Genomic DNA, 16,102 nt, shown 5'->3' on the forward strand with positions numbered 1-16,102 from the left:
GCCCCGGCGAAAATGGGGCTCTTTGTGGCGCGCTCCGGAGCGCGGAGCGCGGAGCGCGGCCTCCGCCAGGCGCCAGGGCCTCCCGCCCCCGCAGGCGGCGCGGACCGCCCGTGCTGGAGCCGGCGGAGACAGCGGCCTTACTAAAACAGTACCCACCTACCGTCTGTTCAAACAAATTTGATTTTTCATTTTTTTTCCAAGTTGGCCATGAGAGTTCAACTTCCCCCTTTTCCCTTCTCTCAGTGAGCATGAAAATGATTATTAATGGATTTTAATCTTGTTCTTATCTCCCCCCAACATTTTCTCCCCACGTTACTTTTCTAAACTTTCCCAGCCTCAGAGAATATTAGTACACAAAATGGAAAAAATCTAGTTTTCTTCTCTGTAACAGAAGAAGCATCATTTAGTTTTCTGCTCCTGCTTTCTCATTATTTTCCAAAACTTCTCAAAGCTGAATAAAGTGGTGGTAGAATTGCAGGGATTTGCTCTTTTTGTGAGGTGTAGGTCGCCAAAATAGCAAATGAAAAGGTGGAAGGAAATCTTTGACATAATTATTTCTACACAATCAAAAGCAAAAAGAAGGGGAGGGGGAAGAAAAAAGTTTGAAATTTTGAAAGCATAAGACTGTATTTCATATTGGATTTAAAAAAAAAATCCCAGAAAAAAATTAAATTGAAACCAGTTATTTTCTTGCATATTTATATTCTTTAACACCTATTTTCAACATAGCCTCATTTTTAAGAAKTCCTGGGCTAGAGGAAGAAATATGATGAAATGAAAAATGTATCTGTCTACCCCCAAAAAATCGTTATGCTTCAAGGACAGGAGACAATCCAGTATATAATCAAAGACAGAATCCTGACGTGTTCAAAGAGAAAATTATCGTAACAGCACAGCAGTGGCTTTGAAGATGAGAAGGTTTTTTTTTTTTTTTTTTTAATAGAAACAATGGCCATCAAGATTTTTTCTGTTACAACCTATGCTTAAATGCACAACTTAGTATGCAACATGCCTGCCAGGTACAACTAGCACCAACAGGGGGGAAAAAAAAGTGATGCATAATAAATTCTTACCTACTTTGGAACCGAGCAGCATTCTTTGCACAGTTAACCGTTCACACGAGGGTAACAAACACTTCTAATTACAGGCACTTTTGTCCTGGGACCCAAAACTGGCCAACTTAGAAGTGTTATAGCAGCCCACAGTTTGACTAGTTGAGTGCTATTTTGTTTTCCTTGTACAACACTGAAGTTCTAAATTTCCCAATAAAATGGCTGCCCACGACCTAGAGACTCTGGCATAGTAGTAATTTTTTTCACCTGAAGAGCAGGGGAAGACTTAGTGCTGCACGTAGATGTTTACTACATGTCAGCTAATCAAGATCTCAGTATTTGCACATGGTTTTTGCCCTATAGCAAAATTAGAGCTCCAGTACCACCAGGATTCCAGAGCACTTCTGAGTAACAAAAAGCAATACTTGGTGTAACAATGTACACTATGCCAAACATTTTCAAGTACAAAAAATGAGAAAGCAGACTAYAGTTATTCAGAAATACTTACTTTAGAGAGTTACTTTAAGCAATAATTTTTGTGGGCCTTTTTAATACAAAACCTCAAGAATCAACATTCCATTAATACAAAACTTGCGAGTTGCAAATAACTACACTGAAATATTTAAATTCTCAACATTTGCTTTCAGGGAATTGCATATTTGGCTGTAAAACTCATGATTTGCAATCTACGCTGAACTACTATGATTCACAAAAAAGTGAATCACAAAAGGGAAGGTTTTTTTGACTATATATATTGCTATTATGTAACCCATATAATGAGGAGTATAGTATTTTTCTGTTCTTTGATTGGAAGACTGCTGTAAGTAGTCACAGAAGACTCACTGACTATAAATACCCCTTTCAAAAATAGAGTTTGCAACCAGCACAGTTTTAGTTAGGAGTCAGAAAGGAAGCAAAACAATGCAAAATGACTTAAGTAACATATTAACATAAACTGAAAGTCACAAATGCTTCCAATTTAGAGTATACAAAGTGATAATTACTTACTGAAGAAGCTTGAGAATATATTTTCAATAATGAAGTCAAGAATTCTGTGATCCGTTTCCCAGCAATTTGCAAATCAGTAGGGGGAAAAAGCTATTGACACAGTTTATTTCTTTGCAAATAATATGCACAAAACAGTCAGAAAGGCAAACCCACAGTGAAAAAACTTCTTCAGGTGGCAAAAAGCAAGTTTCAATGACAAGACGGTTAGGAAACAACTTTTTAGGACTTTTTTCGCTCTGTAGAATATATATAAATTTGTTTCCTACAGAGTTTGAAAAAGATATGGTTTTGAATAAAACTCTGCTGTCCTTCCAAAAAAAGAAAAAATACCAAAGTTTGTAAAAACATTAGCTGCCTCTGCACCAAGATTGAGTATTTCAATTCTTTTGTCTGTGAAGTGCACATAGCTGGTGATCAGGCATATTTTGACTATTTGGACTTAAACTTAACCAGGTGTCAAATGCTTAAGATTATTTTCAAAAATGTCAAAAATGTTTACTTTGCAGTTCCTTCCCAACTTTCTAAACAAACCAACAAACGTGGACTAACAAAAACACTGTTTCATCCTTCATTTGACTGCATTCATATAACATTTAAGCCAACACTAGTATTTTCACTGACTGCAGTTAAGAAGGAGCAGAGCTTTTGAACACAAGCCAGAAAGCAAAAGTTGAGCAAAGAACTCATTAAAACCCSAATGACAGGGTGCCTGCAATATGCCGACTAGATTTGGGGTTTAACKAAGATGTCCAAAATATCCATTTGCAAACAATATTACGGACACAAGTGGTTTTGTAAGCATCAGAATTGCTCTGATAGCACAAGGCCCTAAGTTTTTCTTATATTTCATGTATTGGAGAATATCACAAGCAAAGAAGAGAGTCCCTCAAAGACAAGYTTCTCACTGAAGCTATGCAAGAGGCTGCTCAGTGATACTGCCAGAGCAGGTTTTTATTTTGAGAGAAAGTGGAGGCTTGGAGGGCTATCAACTCCTGCTCATTTCTTAATCACTAAGAGTATAGTTTATACATGGGTACTATTTTACTAACACTGAGAAGAGAYCAAACAATTTATTTACTAAAACCATTTTATCACTGCAACTCAGCAGTGAATAGCTGCTTAAAGCAGGTGTCTTTCCATTAGCCCTATTCCTACAATATAGTTTTGTCCTCATTGCTATATTAAAACCCTTTTATTAAAAAAYGAAACAGTTAAAAAGCATAAATATATACTTTGATTTTCTGTTGCCTGAAACTGGTTATTTATGACCACTGCATATTTGCAGGAAAGAGTATTATATCCAAAATGTGCTTGCTTGTCTTATGCATACCTGTATCAATGGAAGAATCATCATTACTCACTTATATCAGAGAGTTGTTCCTTCTAATCCAAGGAAAAACTGTCAAAGGGAGGAAAAAACACCTTGGCTTTCACATGTCCAAGCTAATGACCCATGACTGCATGAAGCCAGAGTCAATGACAGCAACACATTGGGGCCTGTTTGTGATATAATTGCTCTAAAAAGAAAACAGCAAGAAAATACTAACACTGCAGAGGGAAAGAAATTACTGTCACCCAAAATTAGCCATGTGTGTATACCTTCAGACTGTGTAAAATTCCTAAGTACTGTGTCCCACTGAGACTAATTCCTACACAAATTTAGAGCTCTCATCCATGCCTCACAAGCCAGCATGGGGCACGCTGCTCCGGCTGACTCGGCACAAGGGCTGCAGCAATATCCTTCGTGGGAGCGCGGGCCTGGGCTGCAGCAACAGCGACCAAGCAAAAGCAGCAACCAAGAAGCCCAACAGCGGCCACAGAAGCATCCTCTGGCAGGTCGAGTCTTTCAAGGACCATTTMCTCCTCCGTTTCACTACTATCACACTGTATTCCTTCTTTCTTTTTCTAAATAGGCATTTATTTACTTTCTAGAGAAAAGGTGTTTATTCAAGATAATCTGAAAGGTACTTCAGATAAACTGTTGTGTTTTTTTCAAAACGTGAGGTTGTGCTATCAGATAACAATGCACTCAAGCGCACCATCTCTGCTTTAGGTTTATTAAAATGACAGATTATTTCCCAGAACTCTCATTGGGGGTGAAAAAGGTAGAGGCCACGAGGAAGTCATCTAACCTTTGGTTTTGGCAGTTCTCTCTTTTGTAGTATTTCTTGCAAAAATGACTTGGTAAGTGACATATTAATGTCTTCATTGCTTTGTGGCCACAGGCTGAGTACTCTAGCAGAGCCAGTAAGAGCACAATTGACATACAGATCATTCAATCAAAAAGCACAAATAAGATGTGAAATCGTATGGATAAGAAATGCCCAATAACTTATATCCTGCGGAAGGAAAGGAGAGTCAAATGGTGATATTGTTTGAAACGCACACCTTTGAACCTGACACATATTTTCCAGAAAGTACTAAGATAAGTCTACAATAGTCTTTTCAGCAAGATTTAACTAAGGGGGGGGGGGAAGGGAAGGATCACTGAGGATAAAGATAGATCAATTTTCCTCTAAAATTTTAAATGAAACACTCCTGTTTTGGAAAGAATTTCATTAGGGTGAAAATATAATGTAGAAGTACCCATTTAGAAAGAATGTGCTATTAATTCTTAGCAGTGTATGAAGAAGGGAAAATTGCATTTTTATCTAAATGGCTTTTTCTGCATAACCCATTTACAGTATTCTTTTACAGCTCAGTAATGGGAACTTCTCACATTAATATTTGGGCCAGACCACCATGGAAAGCAGGAGTAGTCTTCAAAAACATTTAAAATATAACCTCTTAAATCAGATTCCAAGAGAAGCTCTACAGCATGGAGGAAATATAGCCAAGTACAGTACAACTTAAAAGATGGTAAGAAAAGGAAAGGAAAAAAAATCTCTACCCTAAAGATGTTCAGCTAAATTTTTGAGGGAGAGAGGAAAAAAGAATGTGTTCTGTTTTGTTTTGTTTTCTTGAGGGAAGAGAAAAGGTTGGGCCTTTTTTCCCCTCTTCCTCTTCCAGACAGACTCACAGACATATGCAAATAGTAAAATGGTGTGGCATCACCACTTCGAAAAATTGCACAGGAATATTCTGAGCTATAATAGTTACCATCACATACAATGAAAGAACAAAATTTAAGATATGAAAAACTATTTTTATCATCATAAACAAACATTCATTTCTCATTACAAATAGTTTCCTACAATTTGAAATTGAATATGATCAAAACAATAACTTTAAACAGTTGACACCATGCTCAAGGTTGCCTGATATATTTACATAAGGCAATAAGAATAAACTCCAAGGAAAAGCAAAAGCAGATTCAGAACTCAGTGACCATGTTTCACTAGGTTTGCCTAATCTAATAGAATTAAAAACCAATATGAAATTTAAAATGTTTAAKATTCTAAGTTTTATCATTAAGTATCTCACACTCTAGCAAACACAAAAACAAAACAGCACACTGTTGGTGCATTTATTTTTAAAAAATCAACAGATCCTCAAAATAATGTATTAGGACTCACAAAAGAAGTTAAAGCTGTATAATTTCTATGCATTGTTCATTTGACATTCCTCACCTTTCATTTATTTTCTGTGTTGTCTCTTTAAAACTCATTTTTGACAATTAGTGTAACATAATTAATCTCTGAAAACAGAAGTGCAAGGTGCAGCAGTTAGGGTGATACAACTGGACAGTGCATAGTTTTTATTCCCTTTACCTAGCTGTACTGTTCACTGCAAATCAGTAATTACAAGAAACTACTTTTGTTTTAAGCTTTACATTAAGCTCTTTACAAATTTAAGGCCAGCAACCAACTCTTCATTATGCTTAACAGGTAGACATAAAAACATAATTGTACCACAATCTCTCCAGCTGTATGTTTTTCCAGCTCCTGGAGTTYATACTTGTCTGATTCAAGGAAAAGATTTTCAATCTATTCTTTTCTGTGACTGAAATATTTCAGAACAATTTGTATAATTTGGTTTAAAAAAAACTTAAAATACATTAAAGCAGTTCTTTGTCAGCTCACAAAAGCAAGATTCATAGCAGTATACTAGCAGCAAGAAAATGCAAGCTATACTTTCACGAGCCTTATAAAAGAATTTTGAGATTCAGAATTACAATAAACCTTCTTCCCTACGATCCAGAGTATTAAGAAGCAGTGTATCTCCAAACAGCAAATTATTTTCTTCCTTTCTTGTATGTACCTCAGCTAAGAAAGTAAAATCAGGAATGAATCAATTAACTTGATTCATCTGCAGGACATGCCTCTTTATTATATAATATGTAGTACTATTTTGCACGCACAGAATTTAAAACTGAAGATAAAGCAACGAACAGGCTSACTATGAAGATCACTGTAGTTTTTCATGCGACCATTGCCTCAGACTCCCAGCACAGTCTCAGACCCATCTGAATTTACACCCCTTTTGTAGACAGCTACAACAAATTAAAAATTTATAGAATGAAGCTTCCTATGGACTGAAAATAATGATTAGGGAAAAAAAATCCAGAATGAAGAAGGATTTCGCTSTTCTCTCTTTCTCTATTTTTGGTAGTTTTCCCATATCAAAACAGCTAGCATGCTAGCATGAGCTTTTAATTGTATTTGAAACAGTCTTATTTTTTTCCTCGGCCACTAAAACCAAGGAGTTGTATGGAGAACACAAGTAGTTGGGAGGCTGGCTGTTTATCTCCTCGTGAAAAGAACAGCATGTGCCTATATTTAGAGGTAGAGAAAGGGATTACAGCATCAAAAAAAAAAAGATTTTATCTTCAAAAAAGTACTTGTGTTTTTGTTGCTTTTTTTAATCGAGTTTGTGTTGCAAATGTTTGACCCTATATCCAGCAAAAATAAAATCTGTTCTGTCTTAAAATAGCAGCTGCACTTCAAATGATATTACTATTTTTAAGTATTTCAGAATCACTGTCTCATAGATCACAGTAATTTTTGTTATGATTACTGCAGAATTCTCTTTTTGTAGAATACAAACAATAGGCCCATTTCTATTATTATCTTGCTTTCAAAATCATATTTGATCTGAAATTTGGGTTACTCTTCAGATTGGGAGAAAAAAGCTATATAGTGTAATGTTTTGGAATTAATAAAAACAAACAAAATAGATCAGATGAAAAATACCTATACCATTAAATGTAAAAAGTTACACAACTGTCTTATGCGTCTAAGATGCATACTATTTCTAACACTATCAGTACAACTATAGGTTTTAGTTGTAAGAAATGAGACACTTTACTACTGTTTTTGCATGATATTTCAAATGATAGAAGCGTGTGTATGCGGAGGGGGTGGGGGGAATATTCCCCTTCCCCTTCCCTGGAAGAGAGAGGAAAAAACCACCCACGATTCTTCTATTCTTAGGTTTCTAGAGGAGGCGACAACCCACCTTGCATCAAACTATTCTCGCAGCGTTTCGGTTTATTTTTCTGTTGCTCAGATTTAAGAAATTAATGTAGGTTATTACATGCCTGCATGGCATCAGAACTACCGCGATCGTTTTCTTTCTTTTTTTGGTCGAGGGGAAGTACTCCGCTGAGGAGGACAGTGTGACTCTACAGTTCTCTCCACCAAACGCAATAGAAGAAAATGTAATTGAAACAGGAATTGGACTGCAAGTGAGCCACGATACCTCAGCCCTCTTTCCCCTTTATTGTGAGCTGTTCATGGGTGTTCGGTAATTAAAGCAGCCCGAGGCTCCCGACGGCAGGTCCCACCTCGGCACCGTGAGGTGCTGAGCGCACGAGCTGACCACGCGCAGGGCTACCCAAGTGCCGCGAYCTGGCTCCGCAGTCCCGGCGCTCCGGCAGCGCGGGAGCCCCACGCGCCGGCCGCGCCGGCCGCCCTCTCCCAGCGCGGCTGCGGCCCCTGCGCGCGGCCTCGCTGAGCCGTCACGCGCCTGCAGCCGCCCCGCGGACCGCCAAACACCTCCCGCAAGGCATGTCTGCTTTATCTCACTCGGACTGTAAATCTTTAGCAGTGGGGATGTCTCTTCAGTTTCTAAAGTACAGCATAAAGCCTCGCGTCAATTTATGGAGCAATAAATACGATCTTAAATAATAAAAATAATAATAGAGTGGGACCTTAATATAGACTCTGCTGTGATTTAAATCAAACATAAACCCAAGTATCCATAAGTGCAATGGTAATGACTTGACCAACTGTGCCATCTAGCCAAGAGACAGGAGCACTCGCATAGATGCTCGCACTCCGCCTGTTTTAACCTCGCAGACAATCAAAAGCTTCACCTTTACCAGTGAAGAGGAGAGAATATATAGCAGAGGATCCCCAGGGACATGCCAGTTGTTAGAACACATTTTTATTTTTATTTTTAGGTATCTTTCAACTACTGTCGTTCCATACCTTTTATGACTTCTCTTACTCAAGACTGCAAGGCTTTAAAATGTCGTTATGCAGGAAGATTATGCAAAAAAAAAAAAAAAAAAAAAAAAAACAGTAAAAGATCTTCTTAGGAAAAAGACTCTGGAATTTGAACCTGGTAATAACCGCAATTAAACTTTCATCTGCCTATATTAATAGATTAATTTTGCATTTTGCTAAAAAAATGGTTTCATGGTACATTTTTCAAAATGAGTCGTTGCCTTCTTTTAAATTGCATTTTGGGAGAGAGTGAAGAGGAGTAAGGAAGGATATGCCTGYTTCCAGGGGGTTTTAGTGTATTTGCTTCACGCAGCAAATTAAAATTCTCAATTTAAATCAATAATATATTCTTAATTAGGACATAAAATATTTTAAATTTTTCCTTACTTTACAAATAGCTACTTTTTCAGTTACCTATCCTTCCTTTAGCTAAGGATGATCATTCTATTAGCAATAAAATTCTTTTTAATATTTTGTGCGTATTAATTCACAAAATTAATTAAATGCAGACTTACCTCTGAAAATATGTATTTCACAACAGTCAACCACCGGCTCATAACTACTGACTGATTAAAGGCTTTCTTATGATCATGGATATCAGTTCTAAAGGCCTRGCAGTCAGAATTCAAGCTAAGAAGTTAAAAAAAAAAAAAGATAGCAACTCTATTTCCTCATCTAGTTTTGCCAAGACTCCGAACAGAGAAGAAAATAAATACTCAAAAGTTTAAATAAACTAATCATTAGAGAAAGGCTGTAGTGCAATCTCTAATACTACATTTTGCATTAAAGAACCCTCTTTAGCTCTTCAGAGCTCATACGTATGTTATTCCTGTGTTTAATCTCAAACAAACCATATTTATCTTAATGCAAATATTGATCAATATAGCACTTAAATGCAACCAGATTTCTGCTAATCAAACCAAAAAAGCTTCTTTAGACAAACCTCAAAATCTACTAAAAAGTGTAGACAGTGCAATTATCACACACTGTATTTTAACATAAAAATACCACACCTTGATAAAATTTAAACCAAAAACATATAAATTACAGAACAAAAGATTCAGCAAAAGTGAAGCATGCAGACAAGAAAAGGTTCATTTTCAGGAGCTACTAATGACTGAGACATATGTGCATATTGGAGAGTGAAACCATTAAGATATGCTTATAATAAAAGATACTGTCTAACAGATGCAAAACAAAACTTTGAAAAAACTTTATTTAAAAATGGCAGGCACTGGATTAGACTTGCTTTTTCTGAAAGGMATGCATTCTAGATTCAAATGAAGTTTCCTGAAAAGGCACAAGCCCAACACTCAAGGCTGCTGGAAACAAATAYTCTTTCGATAACCCCTGTACCGTTACAGAACAACTATTCAAATGAGAGGGAAAGGACTACTAGRAAAAAAGTAACTACAATAATTTTTGCATCAATTTATAGACAAAGTGCAGAACATTTAAGGAGTAAATTTCTGGATCATCAAGACTTACAATTGATTAAACCAACTAAAGAAAATGTATTCGCCTCATATATATGCTTTTGTCATTTGCAAGATGAGTGGAACATAAATACTAGAAGAGGGGTATTGGAGGGAAGAGGCAAAGCAATATCATTTAAGATGCTCTCTTTGAAGTATTAAGAAAGTCAGCTTGTTAAAATTAATGGATTAGACCTCCAGCTGTTAAATTCTCTGCTTTAAATTTAAAAGTATTCAACTTTGGAATACTGGCATATAATCCTTAAAAATATATTCAAATTTCAAAAAATAAAAAAACCTCTATGCATTAAGAAAGGTCACTTATAATTAGCAATGTTCTAACTGCTCCAGTAAAAAAGTTTTTGGAAAGAAAAAGCAACTAGCTACAAACAATATCAATATTTTTGCATAAGTTAATCATCTTATCTCTATGCTCAAACTGGGTCTAGCTACAGAATAGAGAAACTTCTATGTAACATTTTAAAAGTTGGAACAACTTAACCAAGATCAGGAAAGTCAGGGTGGACCTTTTATTTCCTGGAAGATTCCACCGCTTCATCTACTTAATTTCCATAAGACACCCTGCTCTATGTCTCTTACACAAAAACTTTTGCTGAGGAACTCTGTATGCAAATCATGTTCTAATTATACTTTCTTAATGAAATCTCTTTCCTAAAAATGACCTCAAATAAATTAAGCAAGAATAATCATGTATTTCAAAAAATAAACAAACCTCACATCTTAAAAATGTCCATCAAAATATAAGCATATATTTAGAGATGTAAACTTTGTTCTTTTCAAGGGCYTAGATTTTTCAATAAAAAAACACAGAATAAATTGGCAGAATGATTGCTTCTGGTTGGAGTAGACRCCCGTTTAGATACATATTCTGAGTTTGATGTAGTTTATCCATGACTCGTGCATACAAAGCACTCAAGCCTGAAAAATGGTGAAGACAATATATTTTATGTTAGTAACAAAATAGACAATGATCCCACCAACCACAATTTAACTGGTTACTTCTGATATTCTGAATGTGGTCTAAGAATTACATAATTTAACTCTTTACAATATTTGAGTAAATTTTGTATGAAAATGCACGCACACACACACACACACACATATATATTAGACCACCTGAAGATTCATTTTAGAACTGGCTTTACATTTTCTGTGGATACTGTACTCACACTTATATTTCATGCAAACACACAAAAAAAACATGCACTAAAAATGTACAGTAATTCATCTAGTATAAAATTTTATATGGCCACATAAAGACATTCTGCTGTACCAAAACCTCATACTGGCCCAGAACATCACAGAAGCAGGAAGTCAACCGTTAGAAATAAAAGCAGCCTATATATTTTTAGTTTACACGTTTGCTTAATGCCTTATCYTTTGCTCTATACAGCAATAACAAACAACTGTATCTGTAGGTAATGCCTAGCAATAACTTTTTTTACTAAAAAATAATTACAGTTTATAGCAGATCATTCAATTAGATCATTGCTAAGAAAAACAGGTATTGCACATTAAAAATGAAGAGAAGATATTGTATAATATATCACACATCAGAATAAATCTATACTTTGACCCATAAATATGAAGTTTAATTCATCTCCTTTTATGTCATATGTAGAGCTGTGAAACAGATTCAACACTCTAATTTCAAGAAATATATCYCCAAGTGTCTCTCTCATGCACCCTCCCATCCTAAGCATGTACGAAACATCCCTGTTACAACTGAACACAAAATAGCAGATTTGGTTAAAAGAAGGTAACACGATACAAACCAAATTTGTGATCTGCGTTAATTCAAATACAGCTAGACTCTCTCCACTACACTGAGTAGAACAGATAAATCTAACAACCAAAACTAGATGGATAGATGGATGGATGGATGGATAGACAGATAGAGGCAGAATGGTTACAGTAGTTACTAAAATGCCAATATATCCACACATTTTCTGCATTATGTATTTTAGTACAATATAACAGCCATAGCAAATGACATGGAAAACTGTACTTCTTGCCTCCTCTAGTATTTGCCATAAAGGACTACTAATACATTGCTGGAGAATATTTATAAAAACAAAGGCAAACATTTCTGAACAAGACCTTTTGAATAGCAGATACATAAAAATGATAGGTGGTCAAAGTAAACAATAGAGTACTACTGTTTTTCAAATGGCACTAAGTCAGTCAGGGCAATCTCACTTTTTTCTTTTTTTTTAACAGATCAGGAGAGTTTAAAAGATCATATTAAATCTGAATCTAAATGCATACTGAAATCTTTCCTACAATCTGCAGTGGGAGTATTCTTTCCTCGTAAGGCTGCCTGCTAATCCAGATCATTTATTAAAGACGTGTGTTTCTTAGCGGCAGAGTATATCACATAACTTCTTGGCAAAGGTAACAGTATTTTTTTGTGGTAACTCTTAAAACTCTTTGTGCAAGTTTAAATAGCTCTTTCAAGCAAACAAAGCAGCATCAGCAATCACACATTCGTCGCTGCAAAGTGCGCCGAGTTTAGTCAGTGAACTTGTTTGCAACCAGCCTTACTACAATGTAAATCCATTTCAAATCATATATGGCTTTCGATGCTGTTTAAGTGTTTGAAATACCTCATAGGAGGGCTCACAAACTCAGTCTCGGTAAACAAATCTATTCTCTTGGTAAAAGCTCTCAAGGAATTTAGCAGTATTTTAAAAGAATACAACAGAACGCACTAAGAAAAGAAAGAAAACAAGGGCTCACTGCCGCATTTGGTCTGAGTTTTTCCTTTGTTAATATGTTTGGTAGGAATTTCCAAATGTTACATACCACTTAGCCAAAAGTTCTGGCCCGATGGTTTATTCAAATGGTAGGTTCAGGATTATTATGAAATCTTAACACAGACAAAAACTGAAACCTACTTCACTGAACTATGTGAATGCGGACAAACTCCAGCGCAACAGCCACATGCTAACTAACTGCAGGTATTTACATTTTTTCCAATCAACATCTGCTCTGCCTTACCTACTGATATGTTCACCTGACACTTGCATCATGAGATCTTCAAAATTTCAATTAAAAACTAAAAAAAAGCCCACTAGAACTTAATTACTGAATTTCTAGAGAATACTGATAAACATTTCAGTGAAGAGGAAATTGTTCTGGTTCAGTCAAATCAGGCAAAGCAAAAACCTATTAAACTAGTCCAGGGTTTTAAAGTAAACTTGATCTAGTTATTCTTTATTACCTAGAGCTATGGTATAGGTGTCAACATAACCTCGGTCGCTTCAGCATTACTTTATCTCACTCCTGGCTCTAGCTCTGTGGCAGAGGAAAACACAGAATTCTCAAATGCATTTTGGGAAAGMAAATCTACCCTCCACATCACATAGCACATGTTAGTACAAGAAACTATGTAACAAAAACACTCTTAACTGAAATTTGTGTCTCAGTGAAGGAGATCACCAGTCAGCATCAACACTAAATTCAGAAACAAAATGTGAATACATAAAGCTCACTAAAGGCTAATATCAAATCATGTGGGGTGTATGTACTACACAGACCTACAGAATAGGTATCTGAACTAATGTTGTCTATGGTCATCTACTTTTAAAACGCACGAGTCACACAGACTACCAGCTATGAACAAATCATTTTAACAACATTATGAGAAAACTGAGATTAATTAGCAGAAATCTGAACAGCCATTAGAGCAAATCAAACAAGTTGTTTCCTGCAGTAATCTGGGCATTAAGGGAATATTTGAAAAGTTACTCTTCCTGCAGAGTTTTACATATTTTGCCATTTACAAAAATGCCCCTCTAAGAATCCCAATAAAACCGGAGCCTTAGATCTCCCCCTTGGGCATGGACTCCCCTCCAAGGCAGGGCAGCATCAGAAAGGTGGAACGCTGAATTCAGCACTCAAAACTTCGCCTGCGCACATCGCCCTTCGCCCTTCTTCCACCTCTCCCGAAGCCCAGGGATGAACCAATGCCAGTCTCACACTCTCGTATTACGTATAAATCACAGAACGCGTTCTCTCATTTTCACCACAGTAGGTGTAAGTAAAAAGCCCACCGACAATATGTATGTGCTGGTTAGGGAAGTTAGGTGTAAGAAAGAATTCCACTCTTAATAATACTACCCAACATTACAAAATGCATGCCTTGGTAAGCCCTCCTCTCACCAATGTACTATCAAGCACATTTAGCAACTGCTTGCATTTAGAAGAGTGCTGTTGGAAGCTGCATATTCATCCTGCATGTGTTCCACGGGAAACGCTTGGAACAAATACTGCTGACACACATTCCAGTTGACTAAAAACAGTTAAAATCTCAATCATAGGTTAAATAAAGCCTTCTCTTAAACAAAATGTCAAACACTCAAGGACAGGACAATGTAAAGTTAAATTATTTCTACTAAATGAAGAGAGTGGCCTATTTTATCTCACCTATCGTATCTYTATCGCTTTCAACAACAGTTAAATTCTCTACTGGTCTAAATGGATCTTCTCACCTAAAGAACCAGCCCTTTCAAATCCTTCAAGTGACTGAAGTGCAAAACAAAATGAATGCGTCTATCCGTTGTTGTAAAACTGGTTTGTTATTTTATGTTAAGCCTCTGAAATACTAAAACATATCCTTATATAGGAATAGTGATTAAATGGCTTTCCCTCCAAGTGATGAACTAAAGCAACATTTTGGTTATCACTTCCAGAAAGCAATTACTTATTTCCCTAGATGTTACTAAGAATAGTGGTGATCAAAGTGAATGTAGGAGTGCCGTTAAAGACACTAAAGAAAGCAATGCTCCATATGACACATCCACACAAAATAGATATAATTTTAAGTCAAATTACACTTTCAATAAATATACGCACCATTCACTGTTTGGCATTTAAAAAAAAATCCATGAAATTAAGATCTATGAAATAGATCTTTTAAAATCTGTTTTTAAATAGAGCAGGGTATGTGTAGCGGTTCCTGTCTGTATGCACATATATGTGAATGAGGGGGAGCATGCATTAYAGAGGGAGGTGTGTGTTGTGTGAGAATGTATAAATGTGTTCGAGTCTGCCAAGGTAGAACTGACAGGAACTGTGATTTGTGCTAACTAGCTATTGATCCAGTCAGATCTAGATGTTGTGTACAAGAAACAATAAAAGAGAAGGGGCCAGGAAGGATGCTGTGTGCAACTCCATTTAAAAATGGAAAAGAAGGGCCCCAAACAAACCAATTTATGTCCTTGCCTGGGTGAAGCATGGAGAATGCTGATGGGCTTCCTAGAGTCTGCTGTGCATGCTAAACACTCCCGCTTCAAATGAGAGTCTCCTGAGCTGGGCATTAAACATGAACAAAGAGACAAACAGTGGGGGCTAGGATTCATGCTTCAGAAAGCCAAAGCTGGAAAGCCAACCAGAACTGGGGGTAGGAAATTGCCGAGTTTTCAAACCACCTTAGTTCCCCTTTCATTTTCCTAACACCTTTCTTAGCTAAATTACTAAACACAGAGCACTATAAAAAGCCATTCTTTAAGACTAGACATGACGAAAAAGATTTTGAACTACACTAATGGTAGCAAAGTATCAGCTTTCCAAGACACAAATAATGAGTTATATTGTGTAAAACACATACGTGTACTTATAGTATTTCAAAAAATTGCCTGTGTGCATGCATACAGTACATTCATGCACGTGCATCTATTATAATATTCACACACACAAGCAGGAAGCTTAGAAAATAAGGCTTTGATAAGATAAAATGGAAACCAACTGAATCTACAATCATCTTTATGTTAAACAGCTTTTACAATAGTTTTGTATTAAAATATTTTTTCCTAAGCTTAGAGAATTATGATGCCCTCTGGATACACAGGAGAATCAAAGCCCGAAAACTAATGCTGAAATTAAACATCTGTCAACTAAGCAAGTTTTATACTGGTAGACCCAGAACCTGATCTTAAATTTYCTTTCCATTAAAGAAAAAACAGTAAGAGCCTTTCAGTTCAGTACCACGCCACTATGAGTGTTTTAACACACACAGGAAAACACCTGAAAGCAGAGAACTACATTACAGACACACTTTGGAGATTAAGGAAGGTCTGTGTAGGAGTATGGGGGAAAACGCTGCACAGCACAGCAGGTCAGGGCTCTGCGGGAGCCCCCCACCCCCCCCACCTCC

The 16,102-nt window shown here is 36.5% G+C and overlaps 1 protein-coding gene across 1 annotated transcript in view; it reads right to left on the reverse strand.

The window, feature by feature from the left end:
• Positions 1-16,102, reverse strand: part of MN1 (MN1 proto-oncogene, transcriptional regulator) — a 39,018-nt gene that overhangs the window by 18,277 nt on the left and 4,639 nt on the right. The window lies entirely within an intron of this gene.

Source organism: Rhea americana, unplaced genomic scaffold (genome assembly GCF_003343005.1).
Source record: "Rhea americana isolate MKP2758 unplaced genomic scaffold, rheAme1 scaffold_301, whole genome shotgun sequence".
Taxonomy (NCBI): Eukaryota; Metazoa; Chordata; class Aves; order Rheiformes; family Rheidae; genus Rhea; species Rhea americana.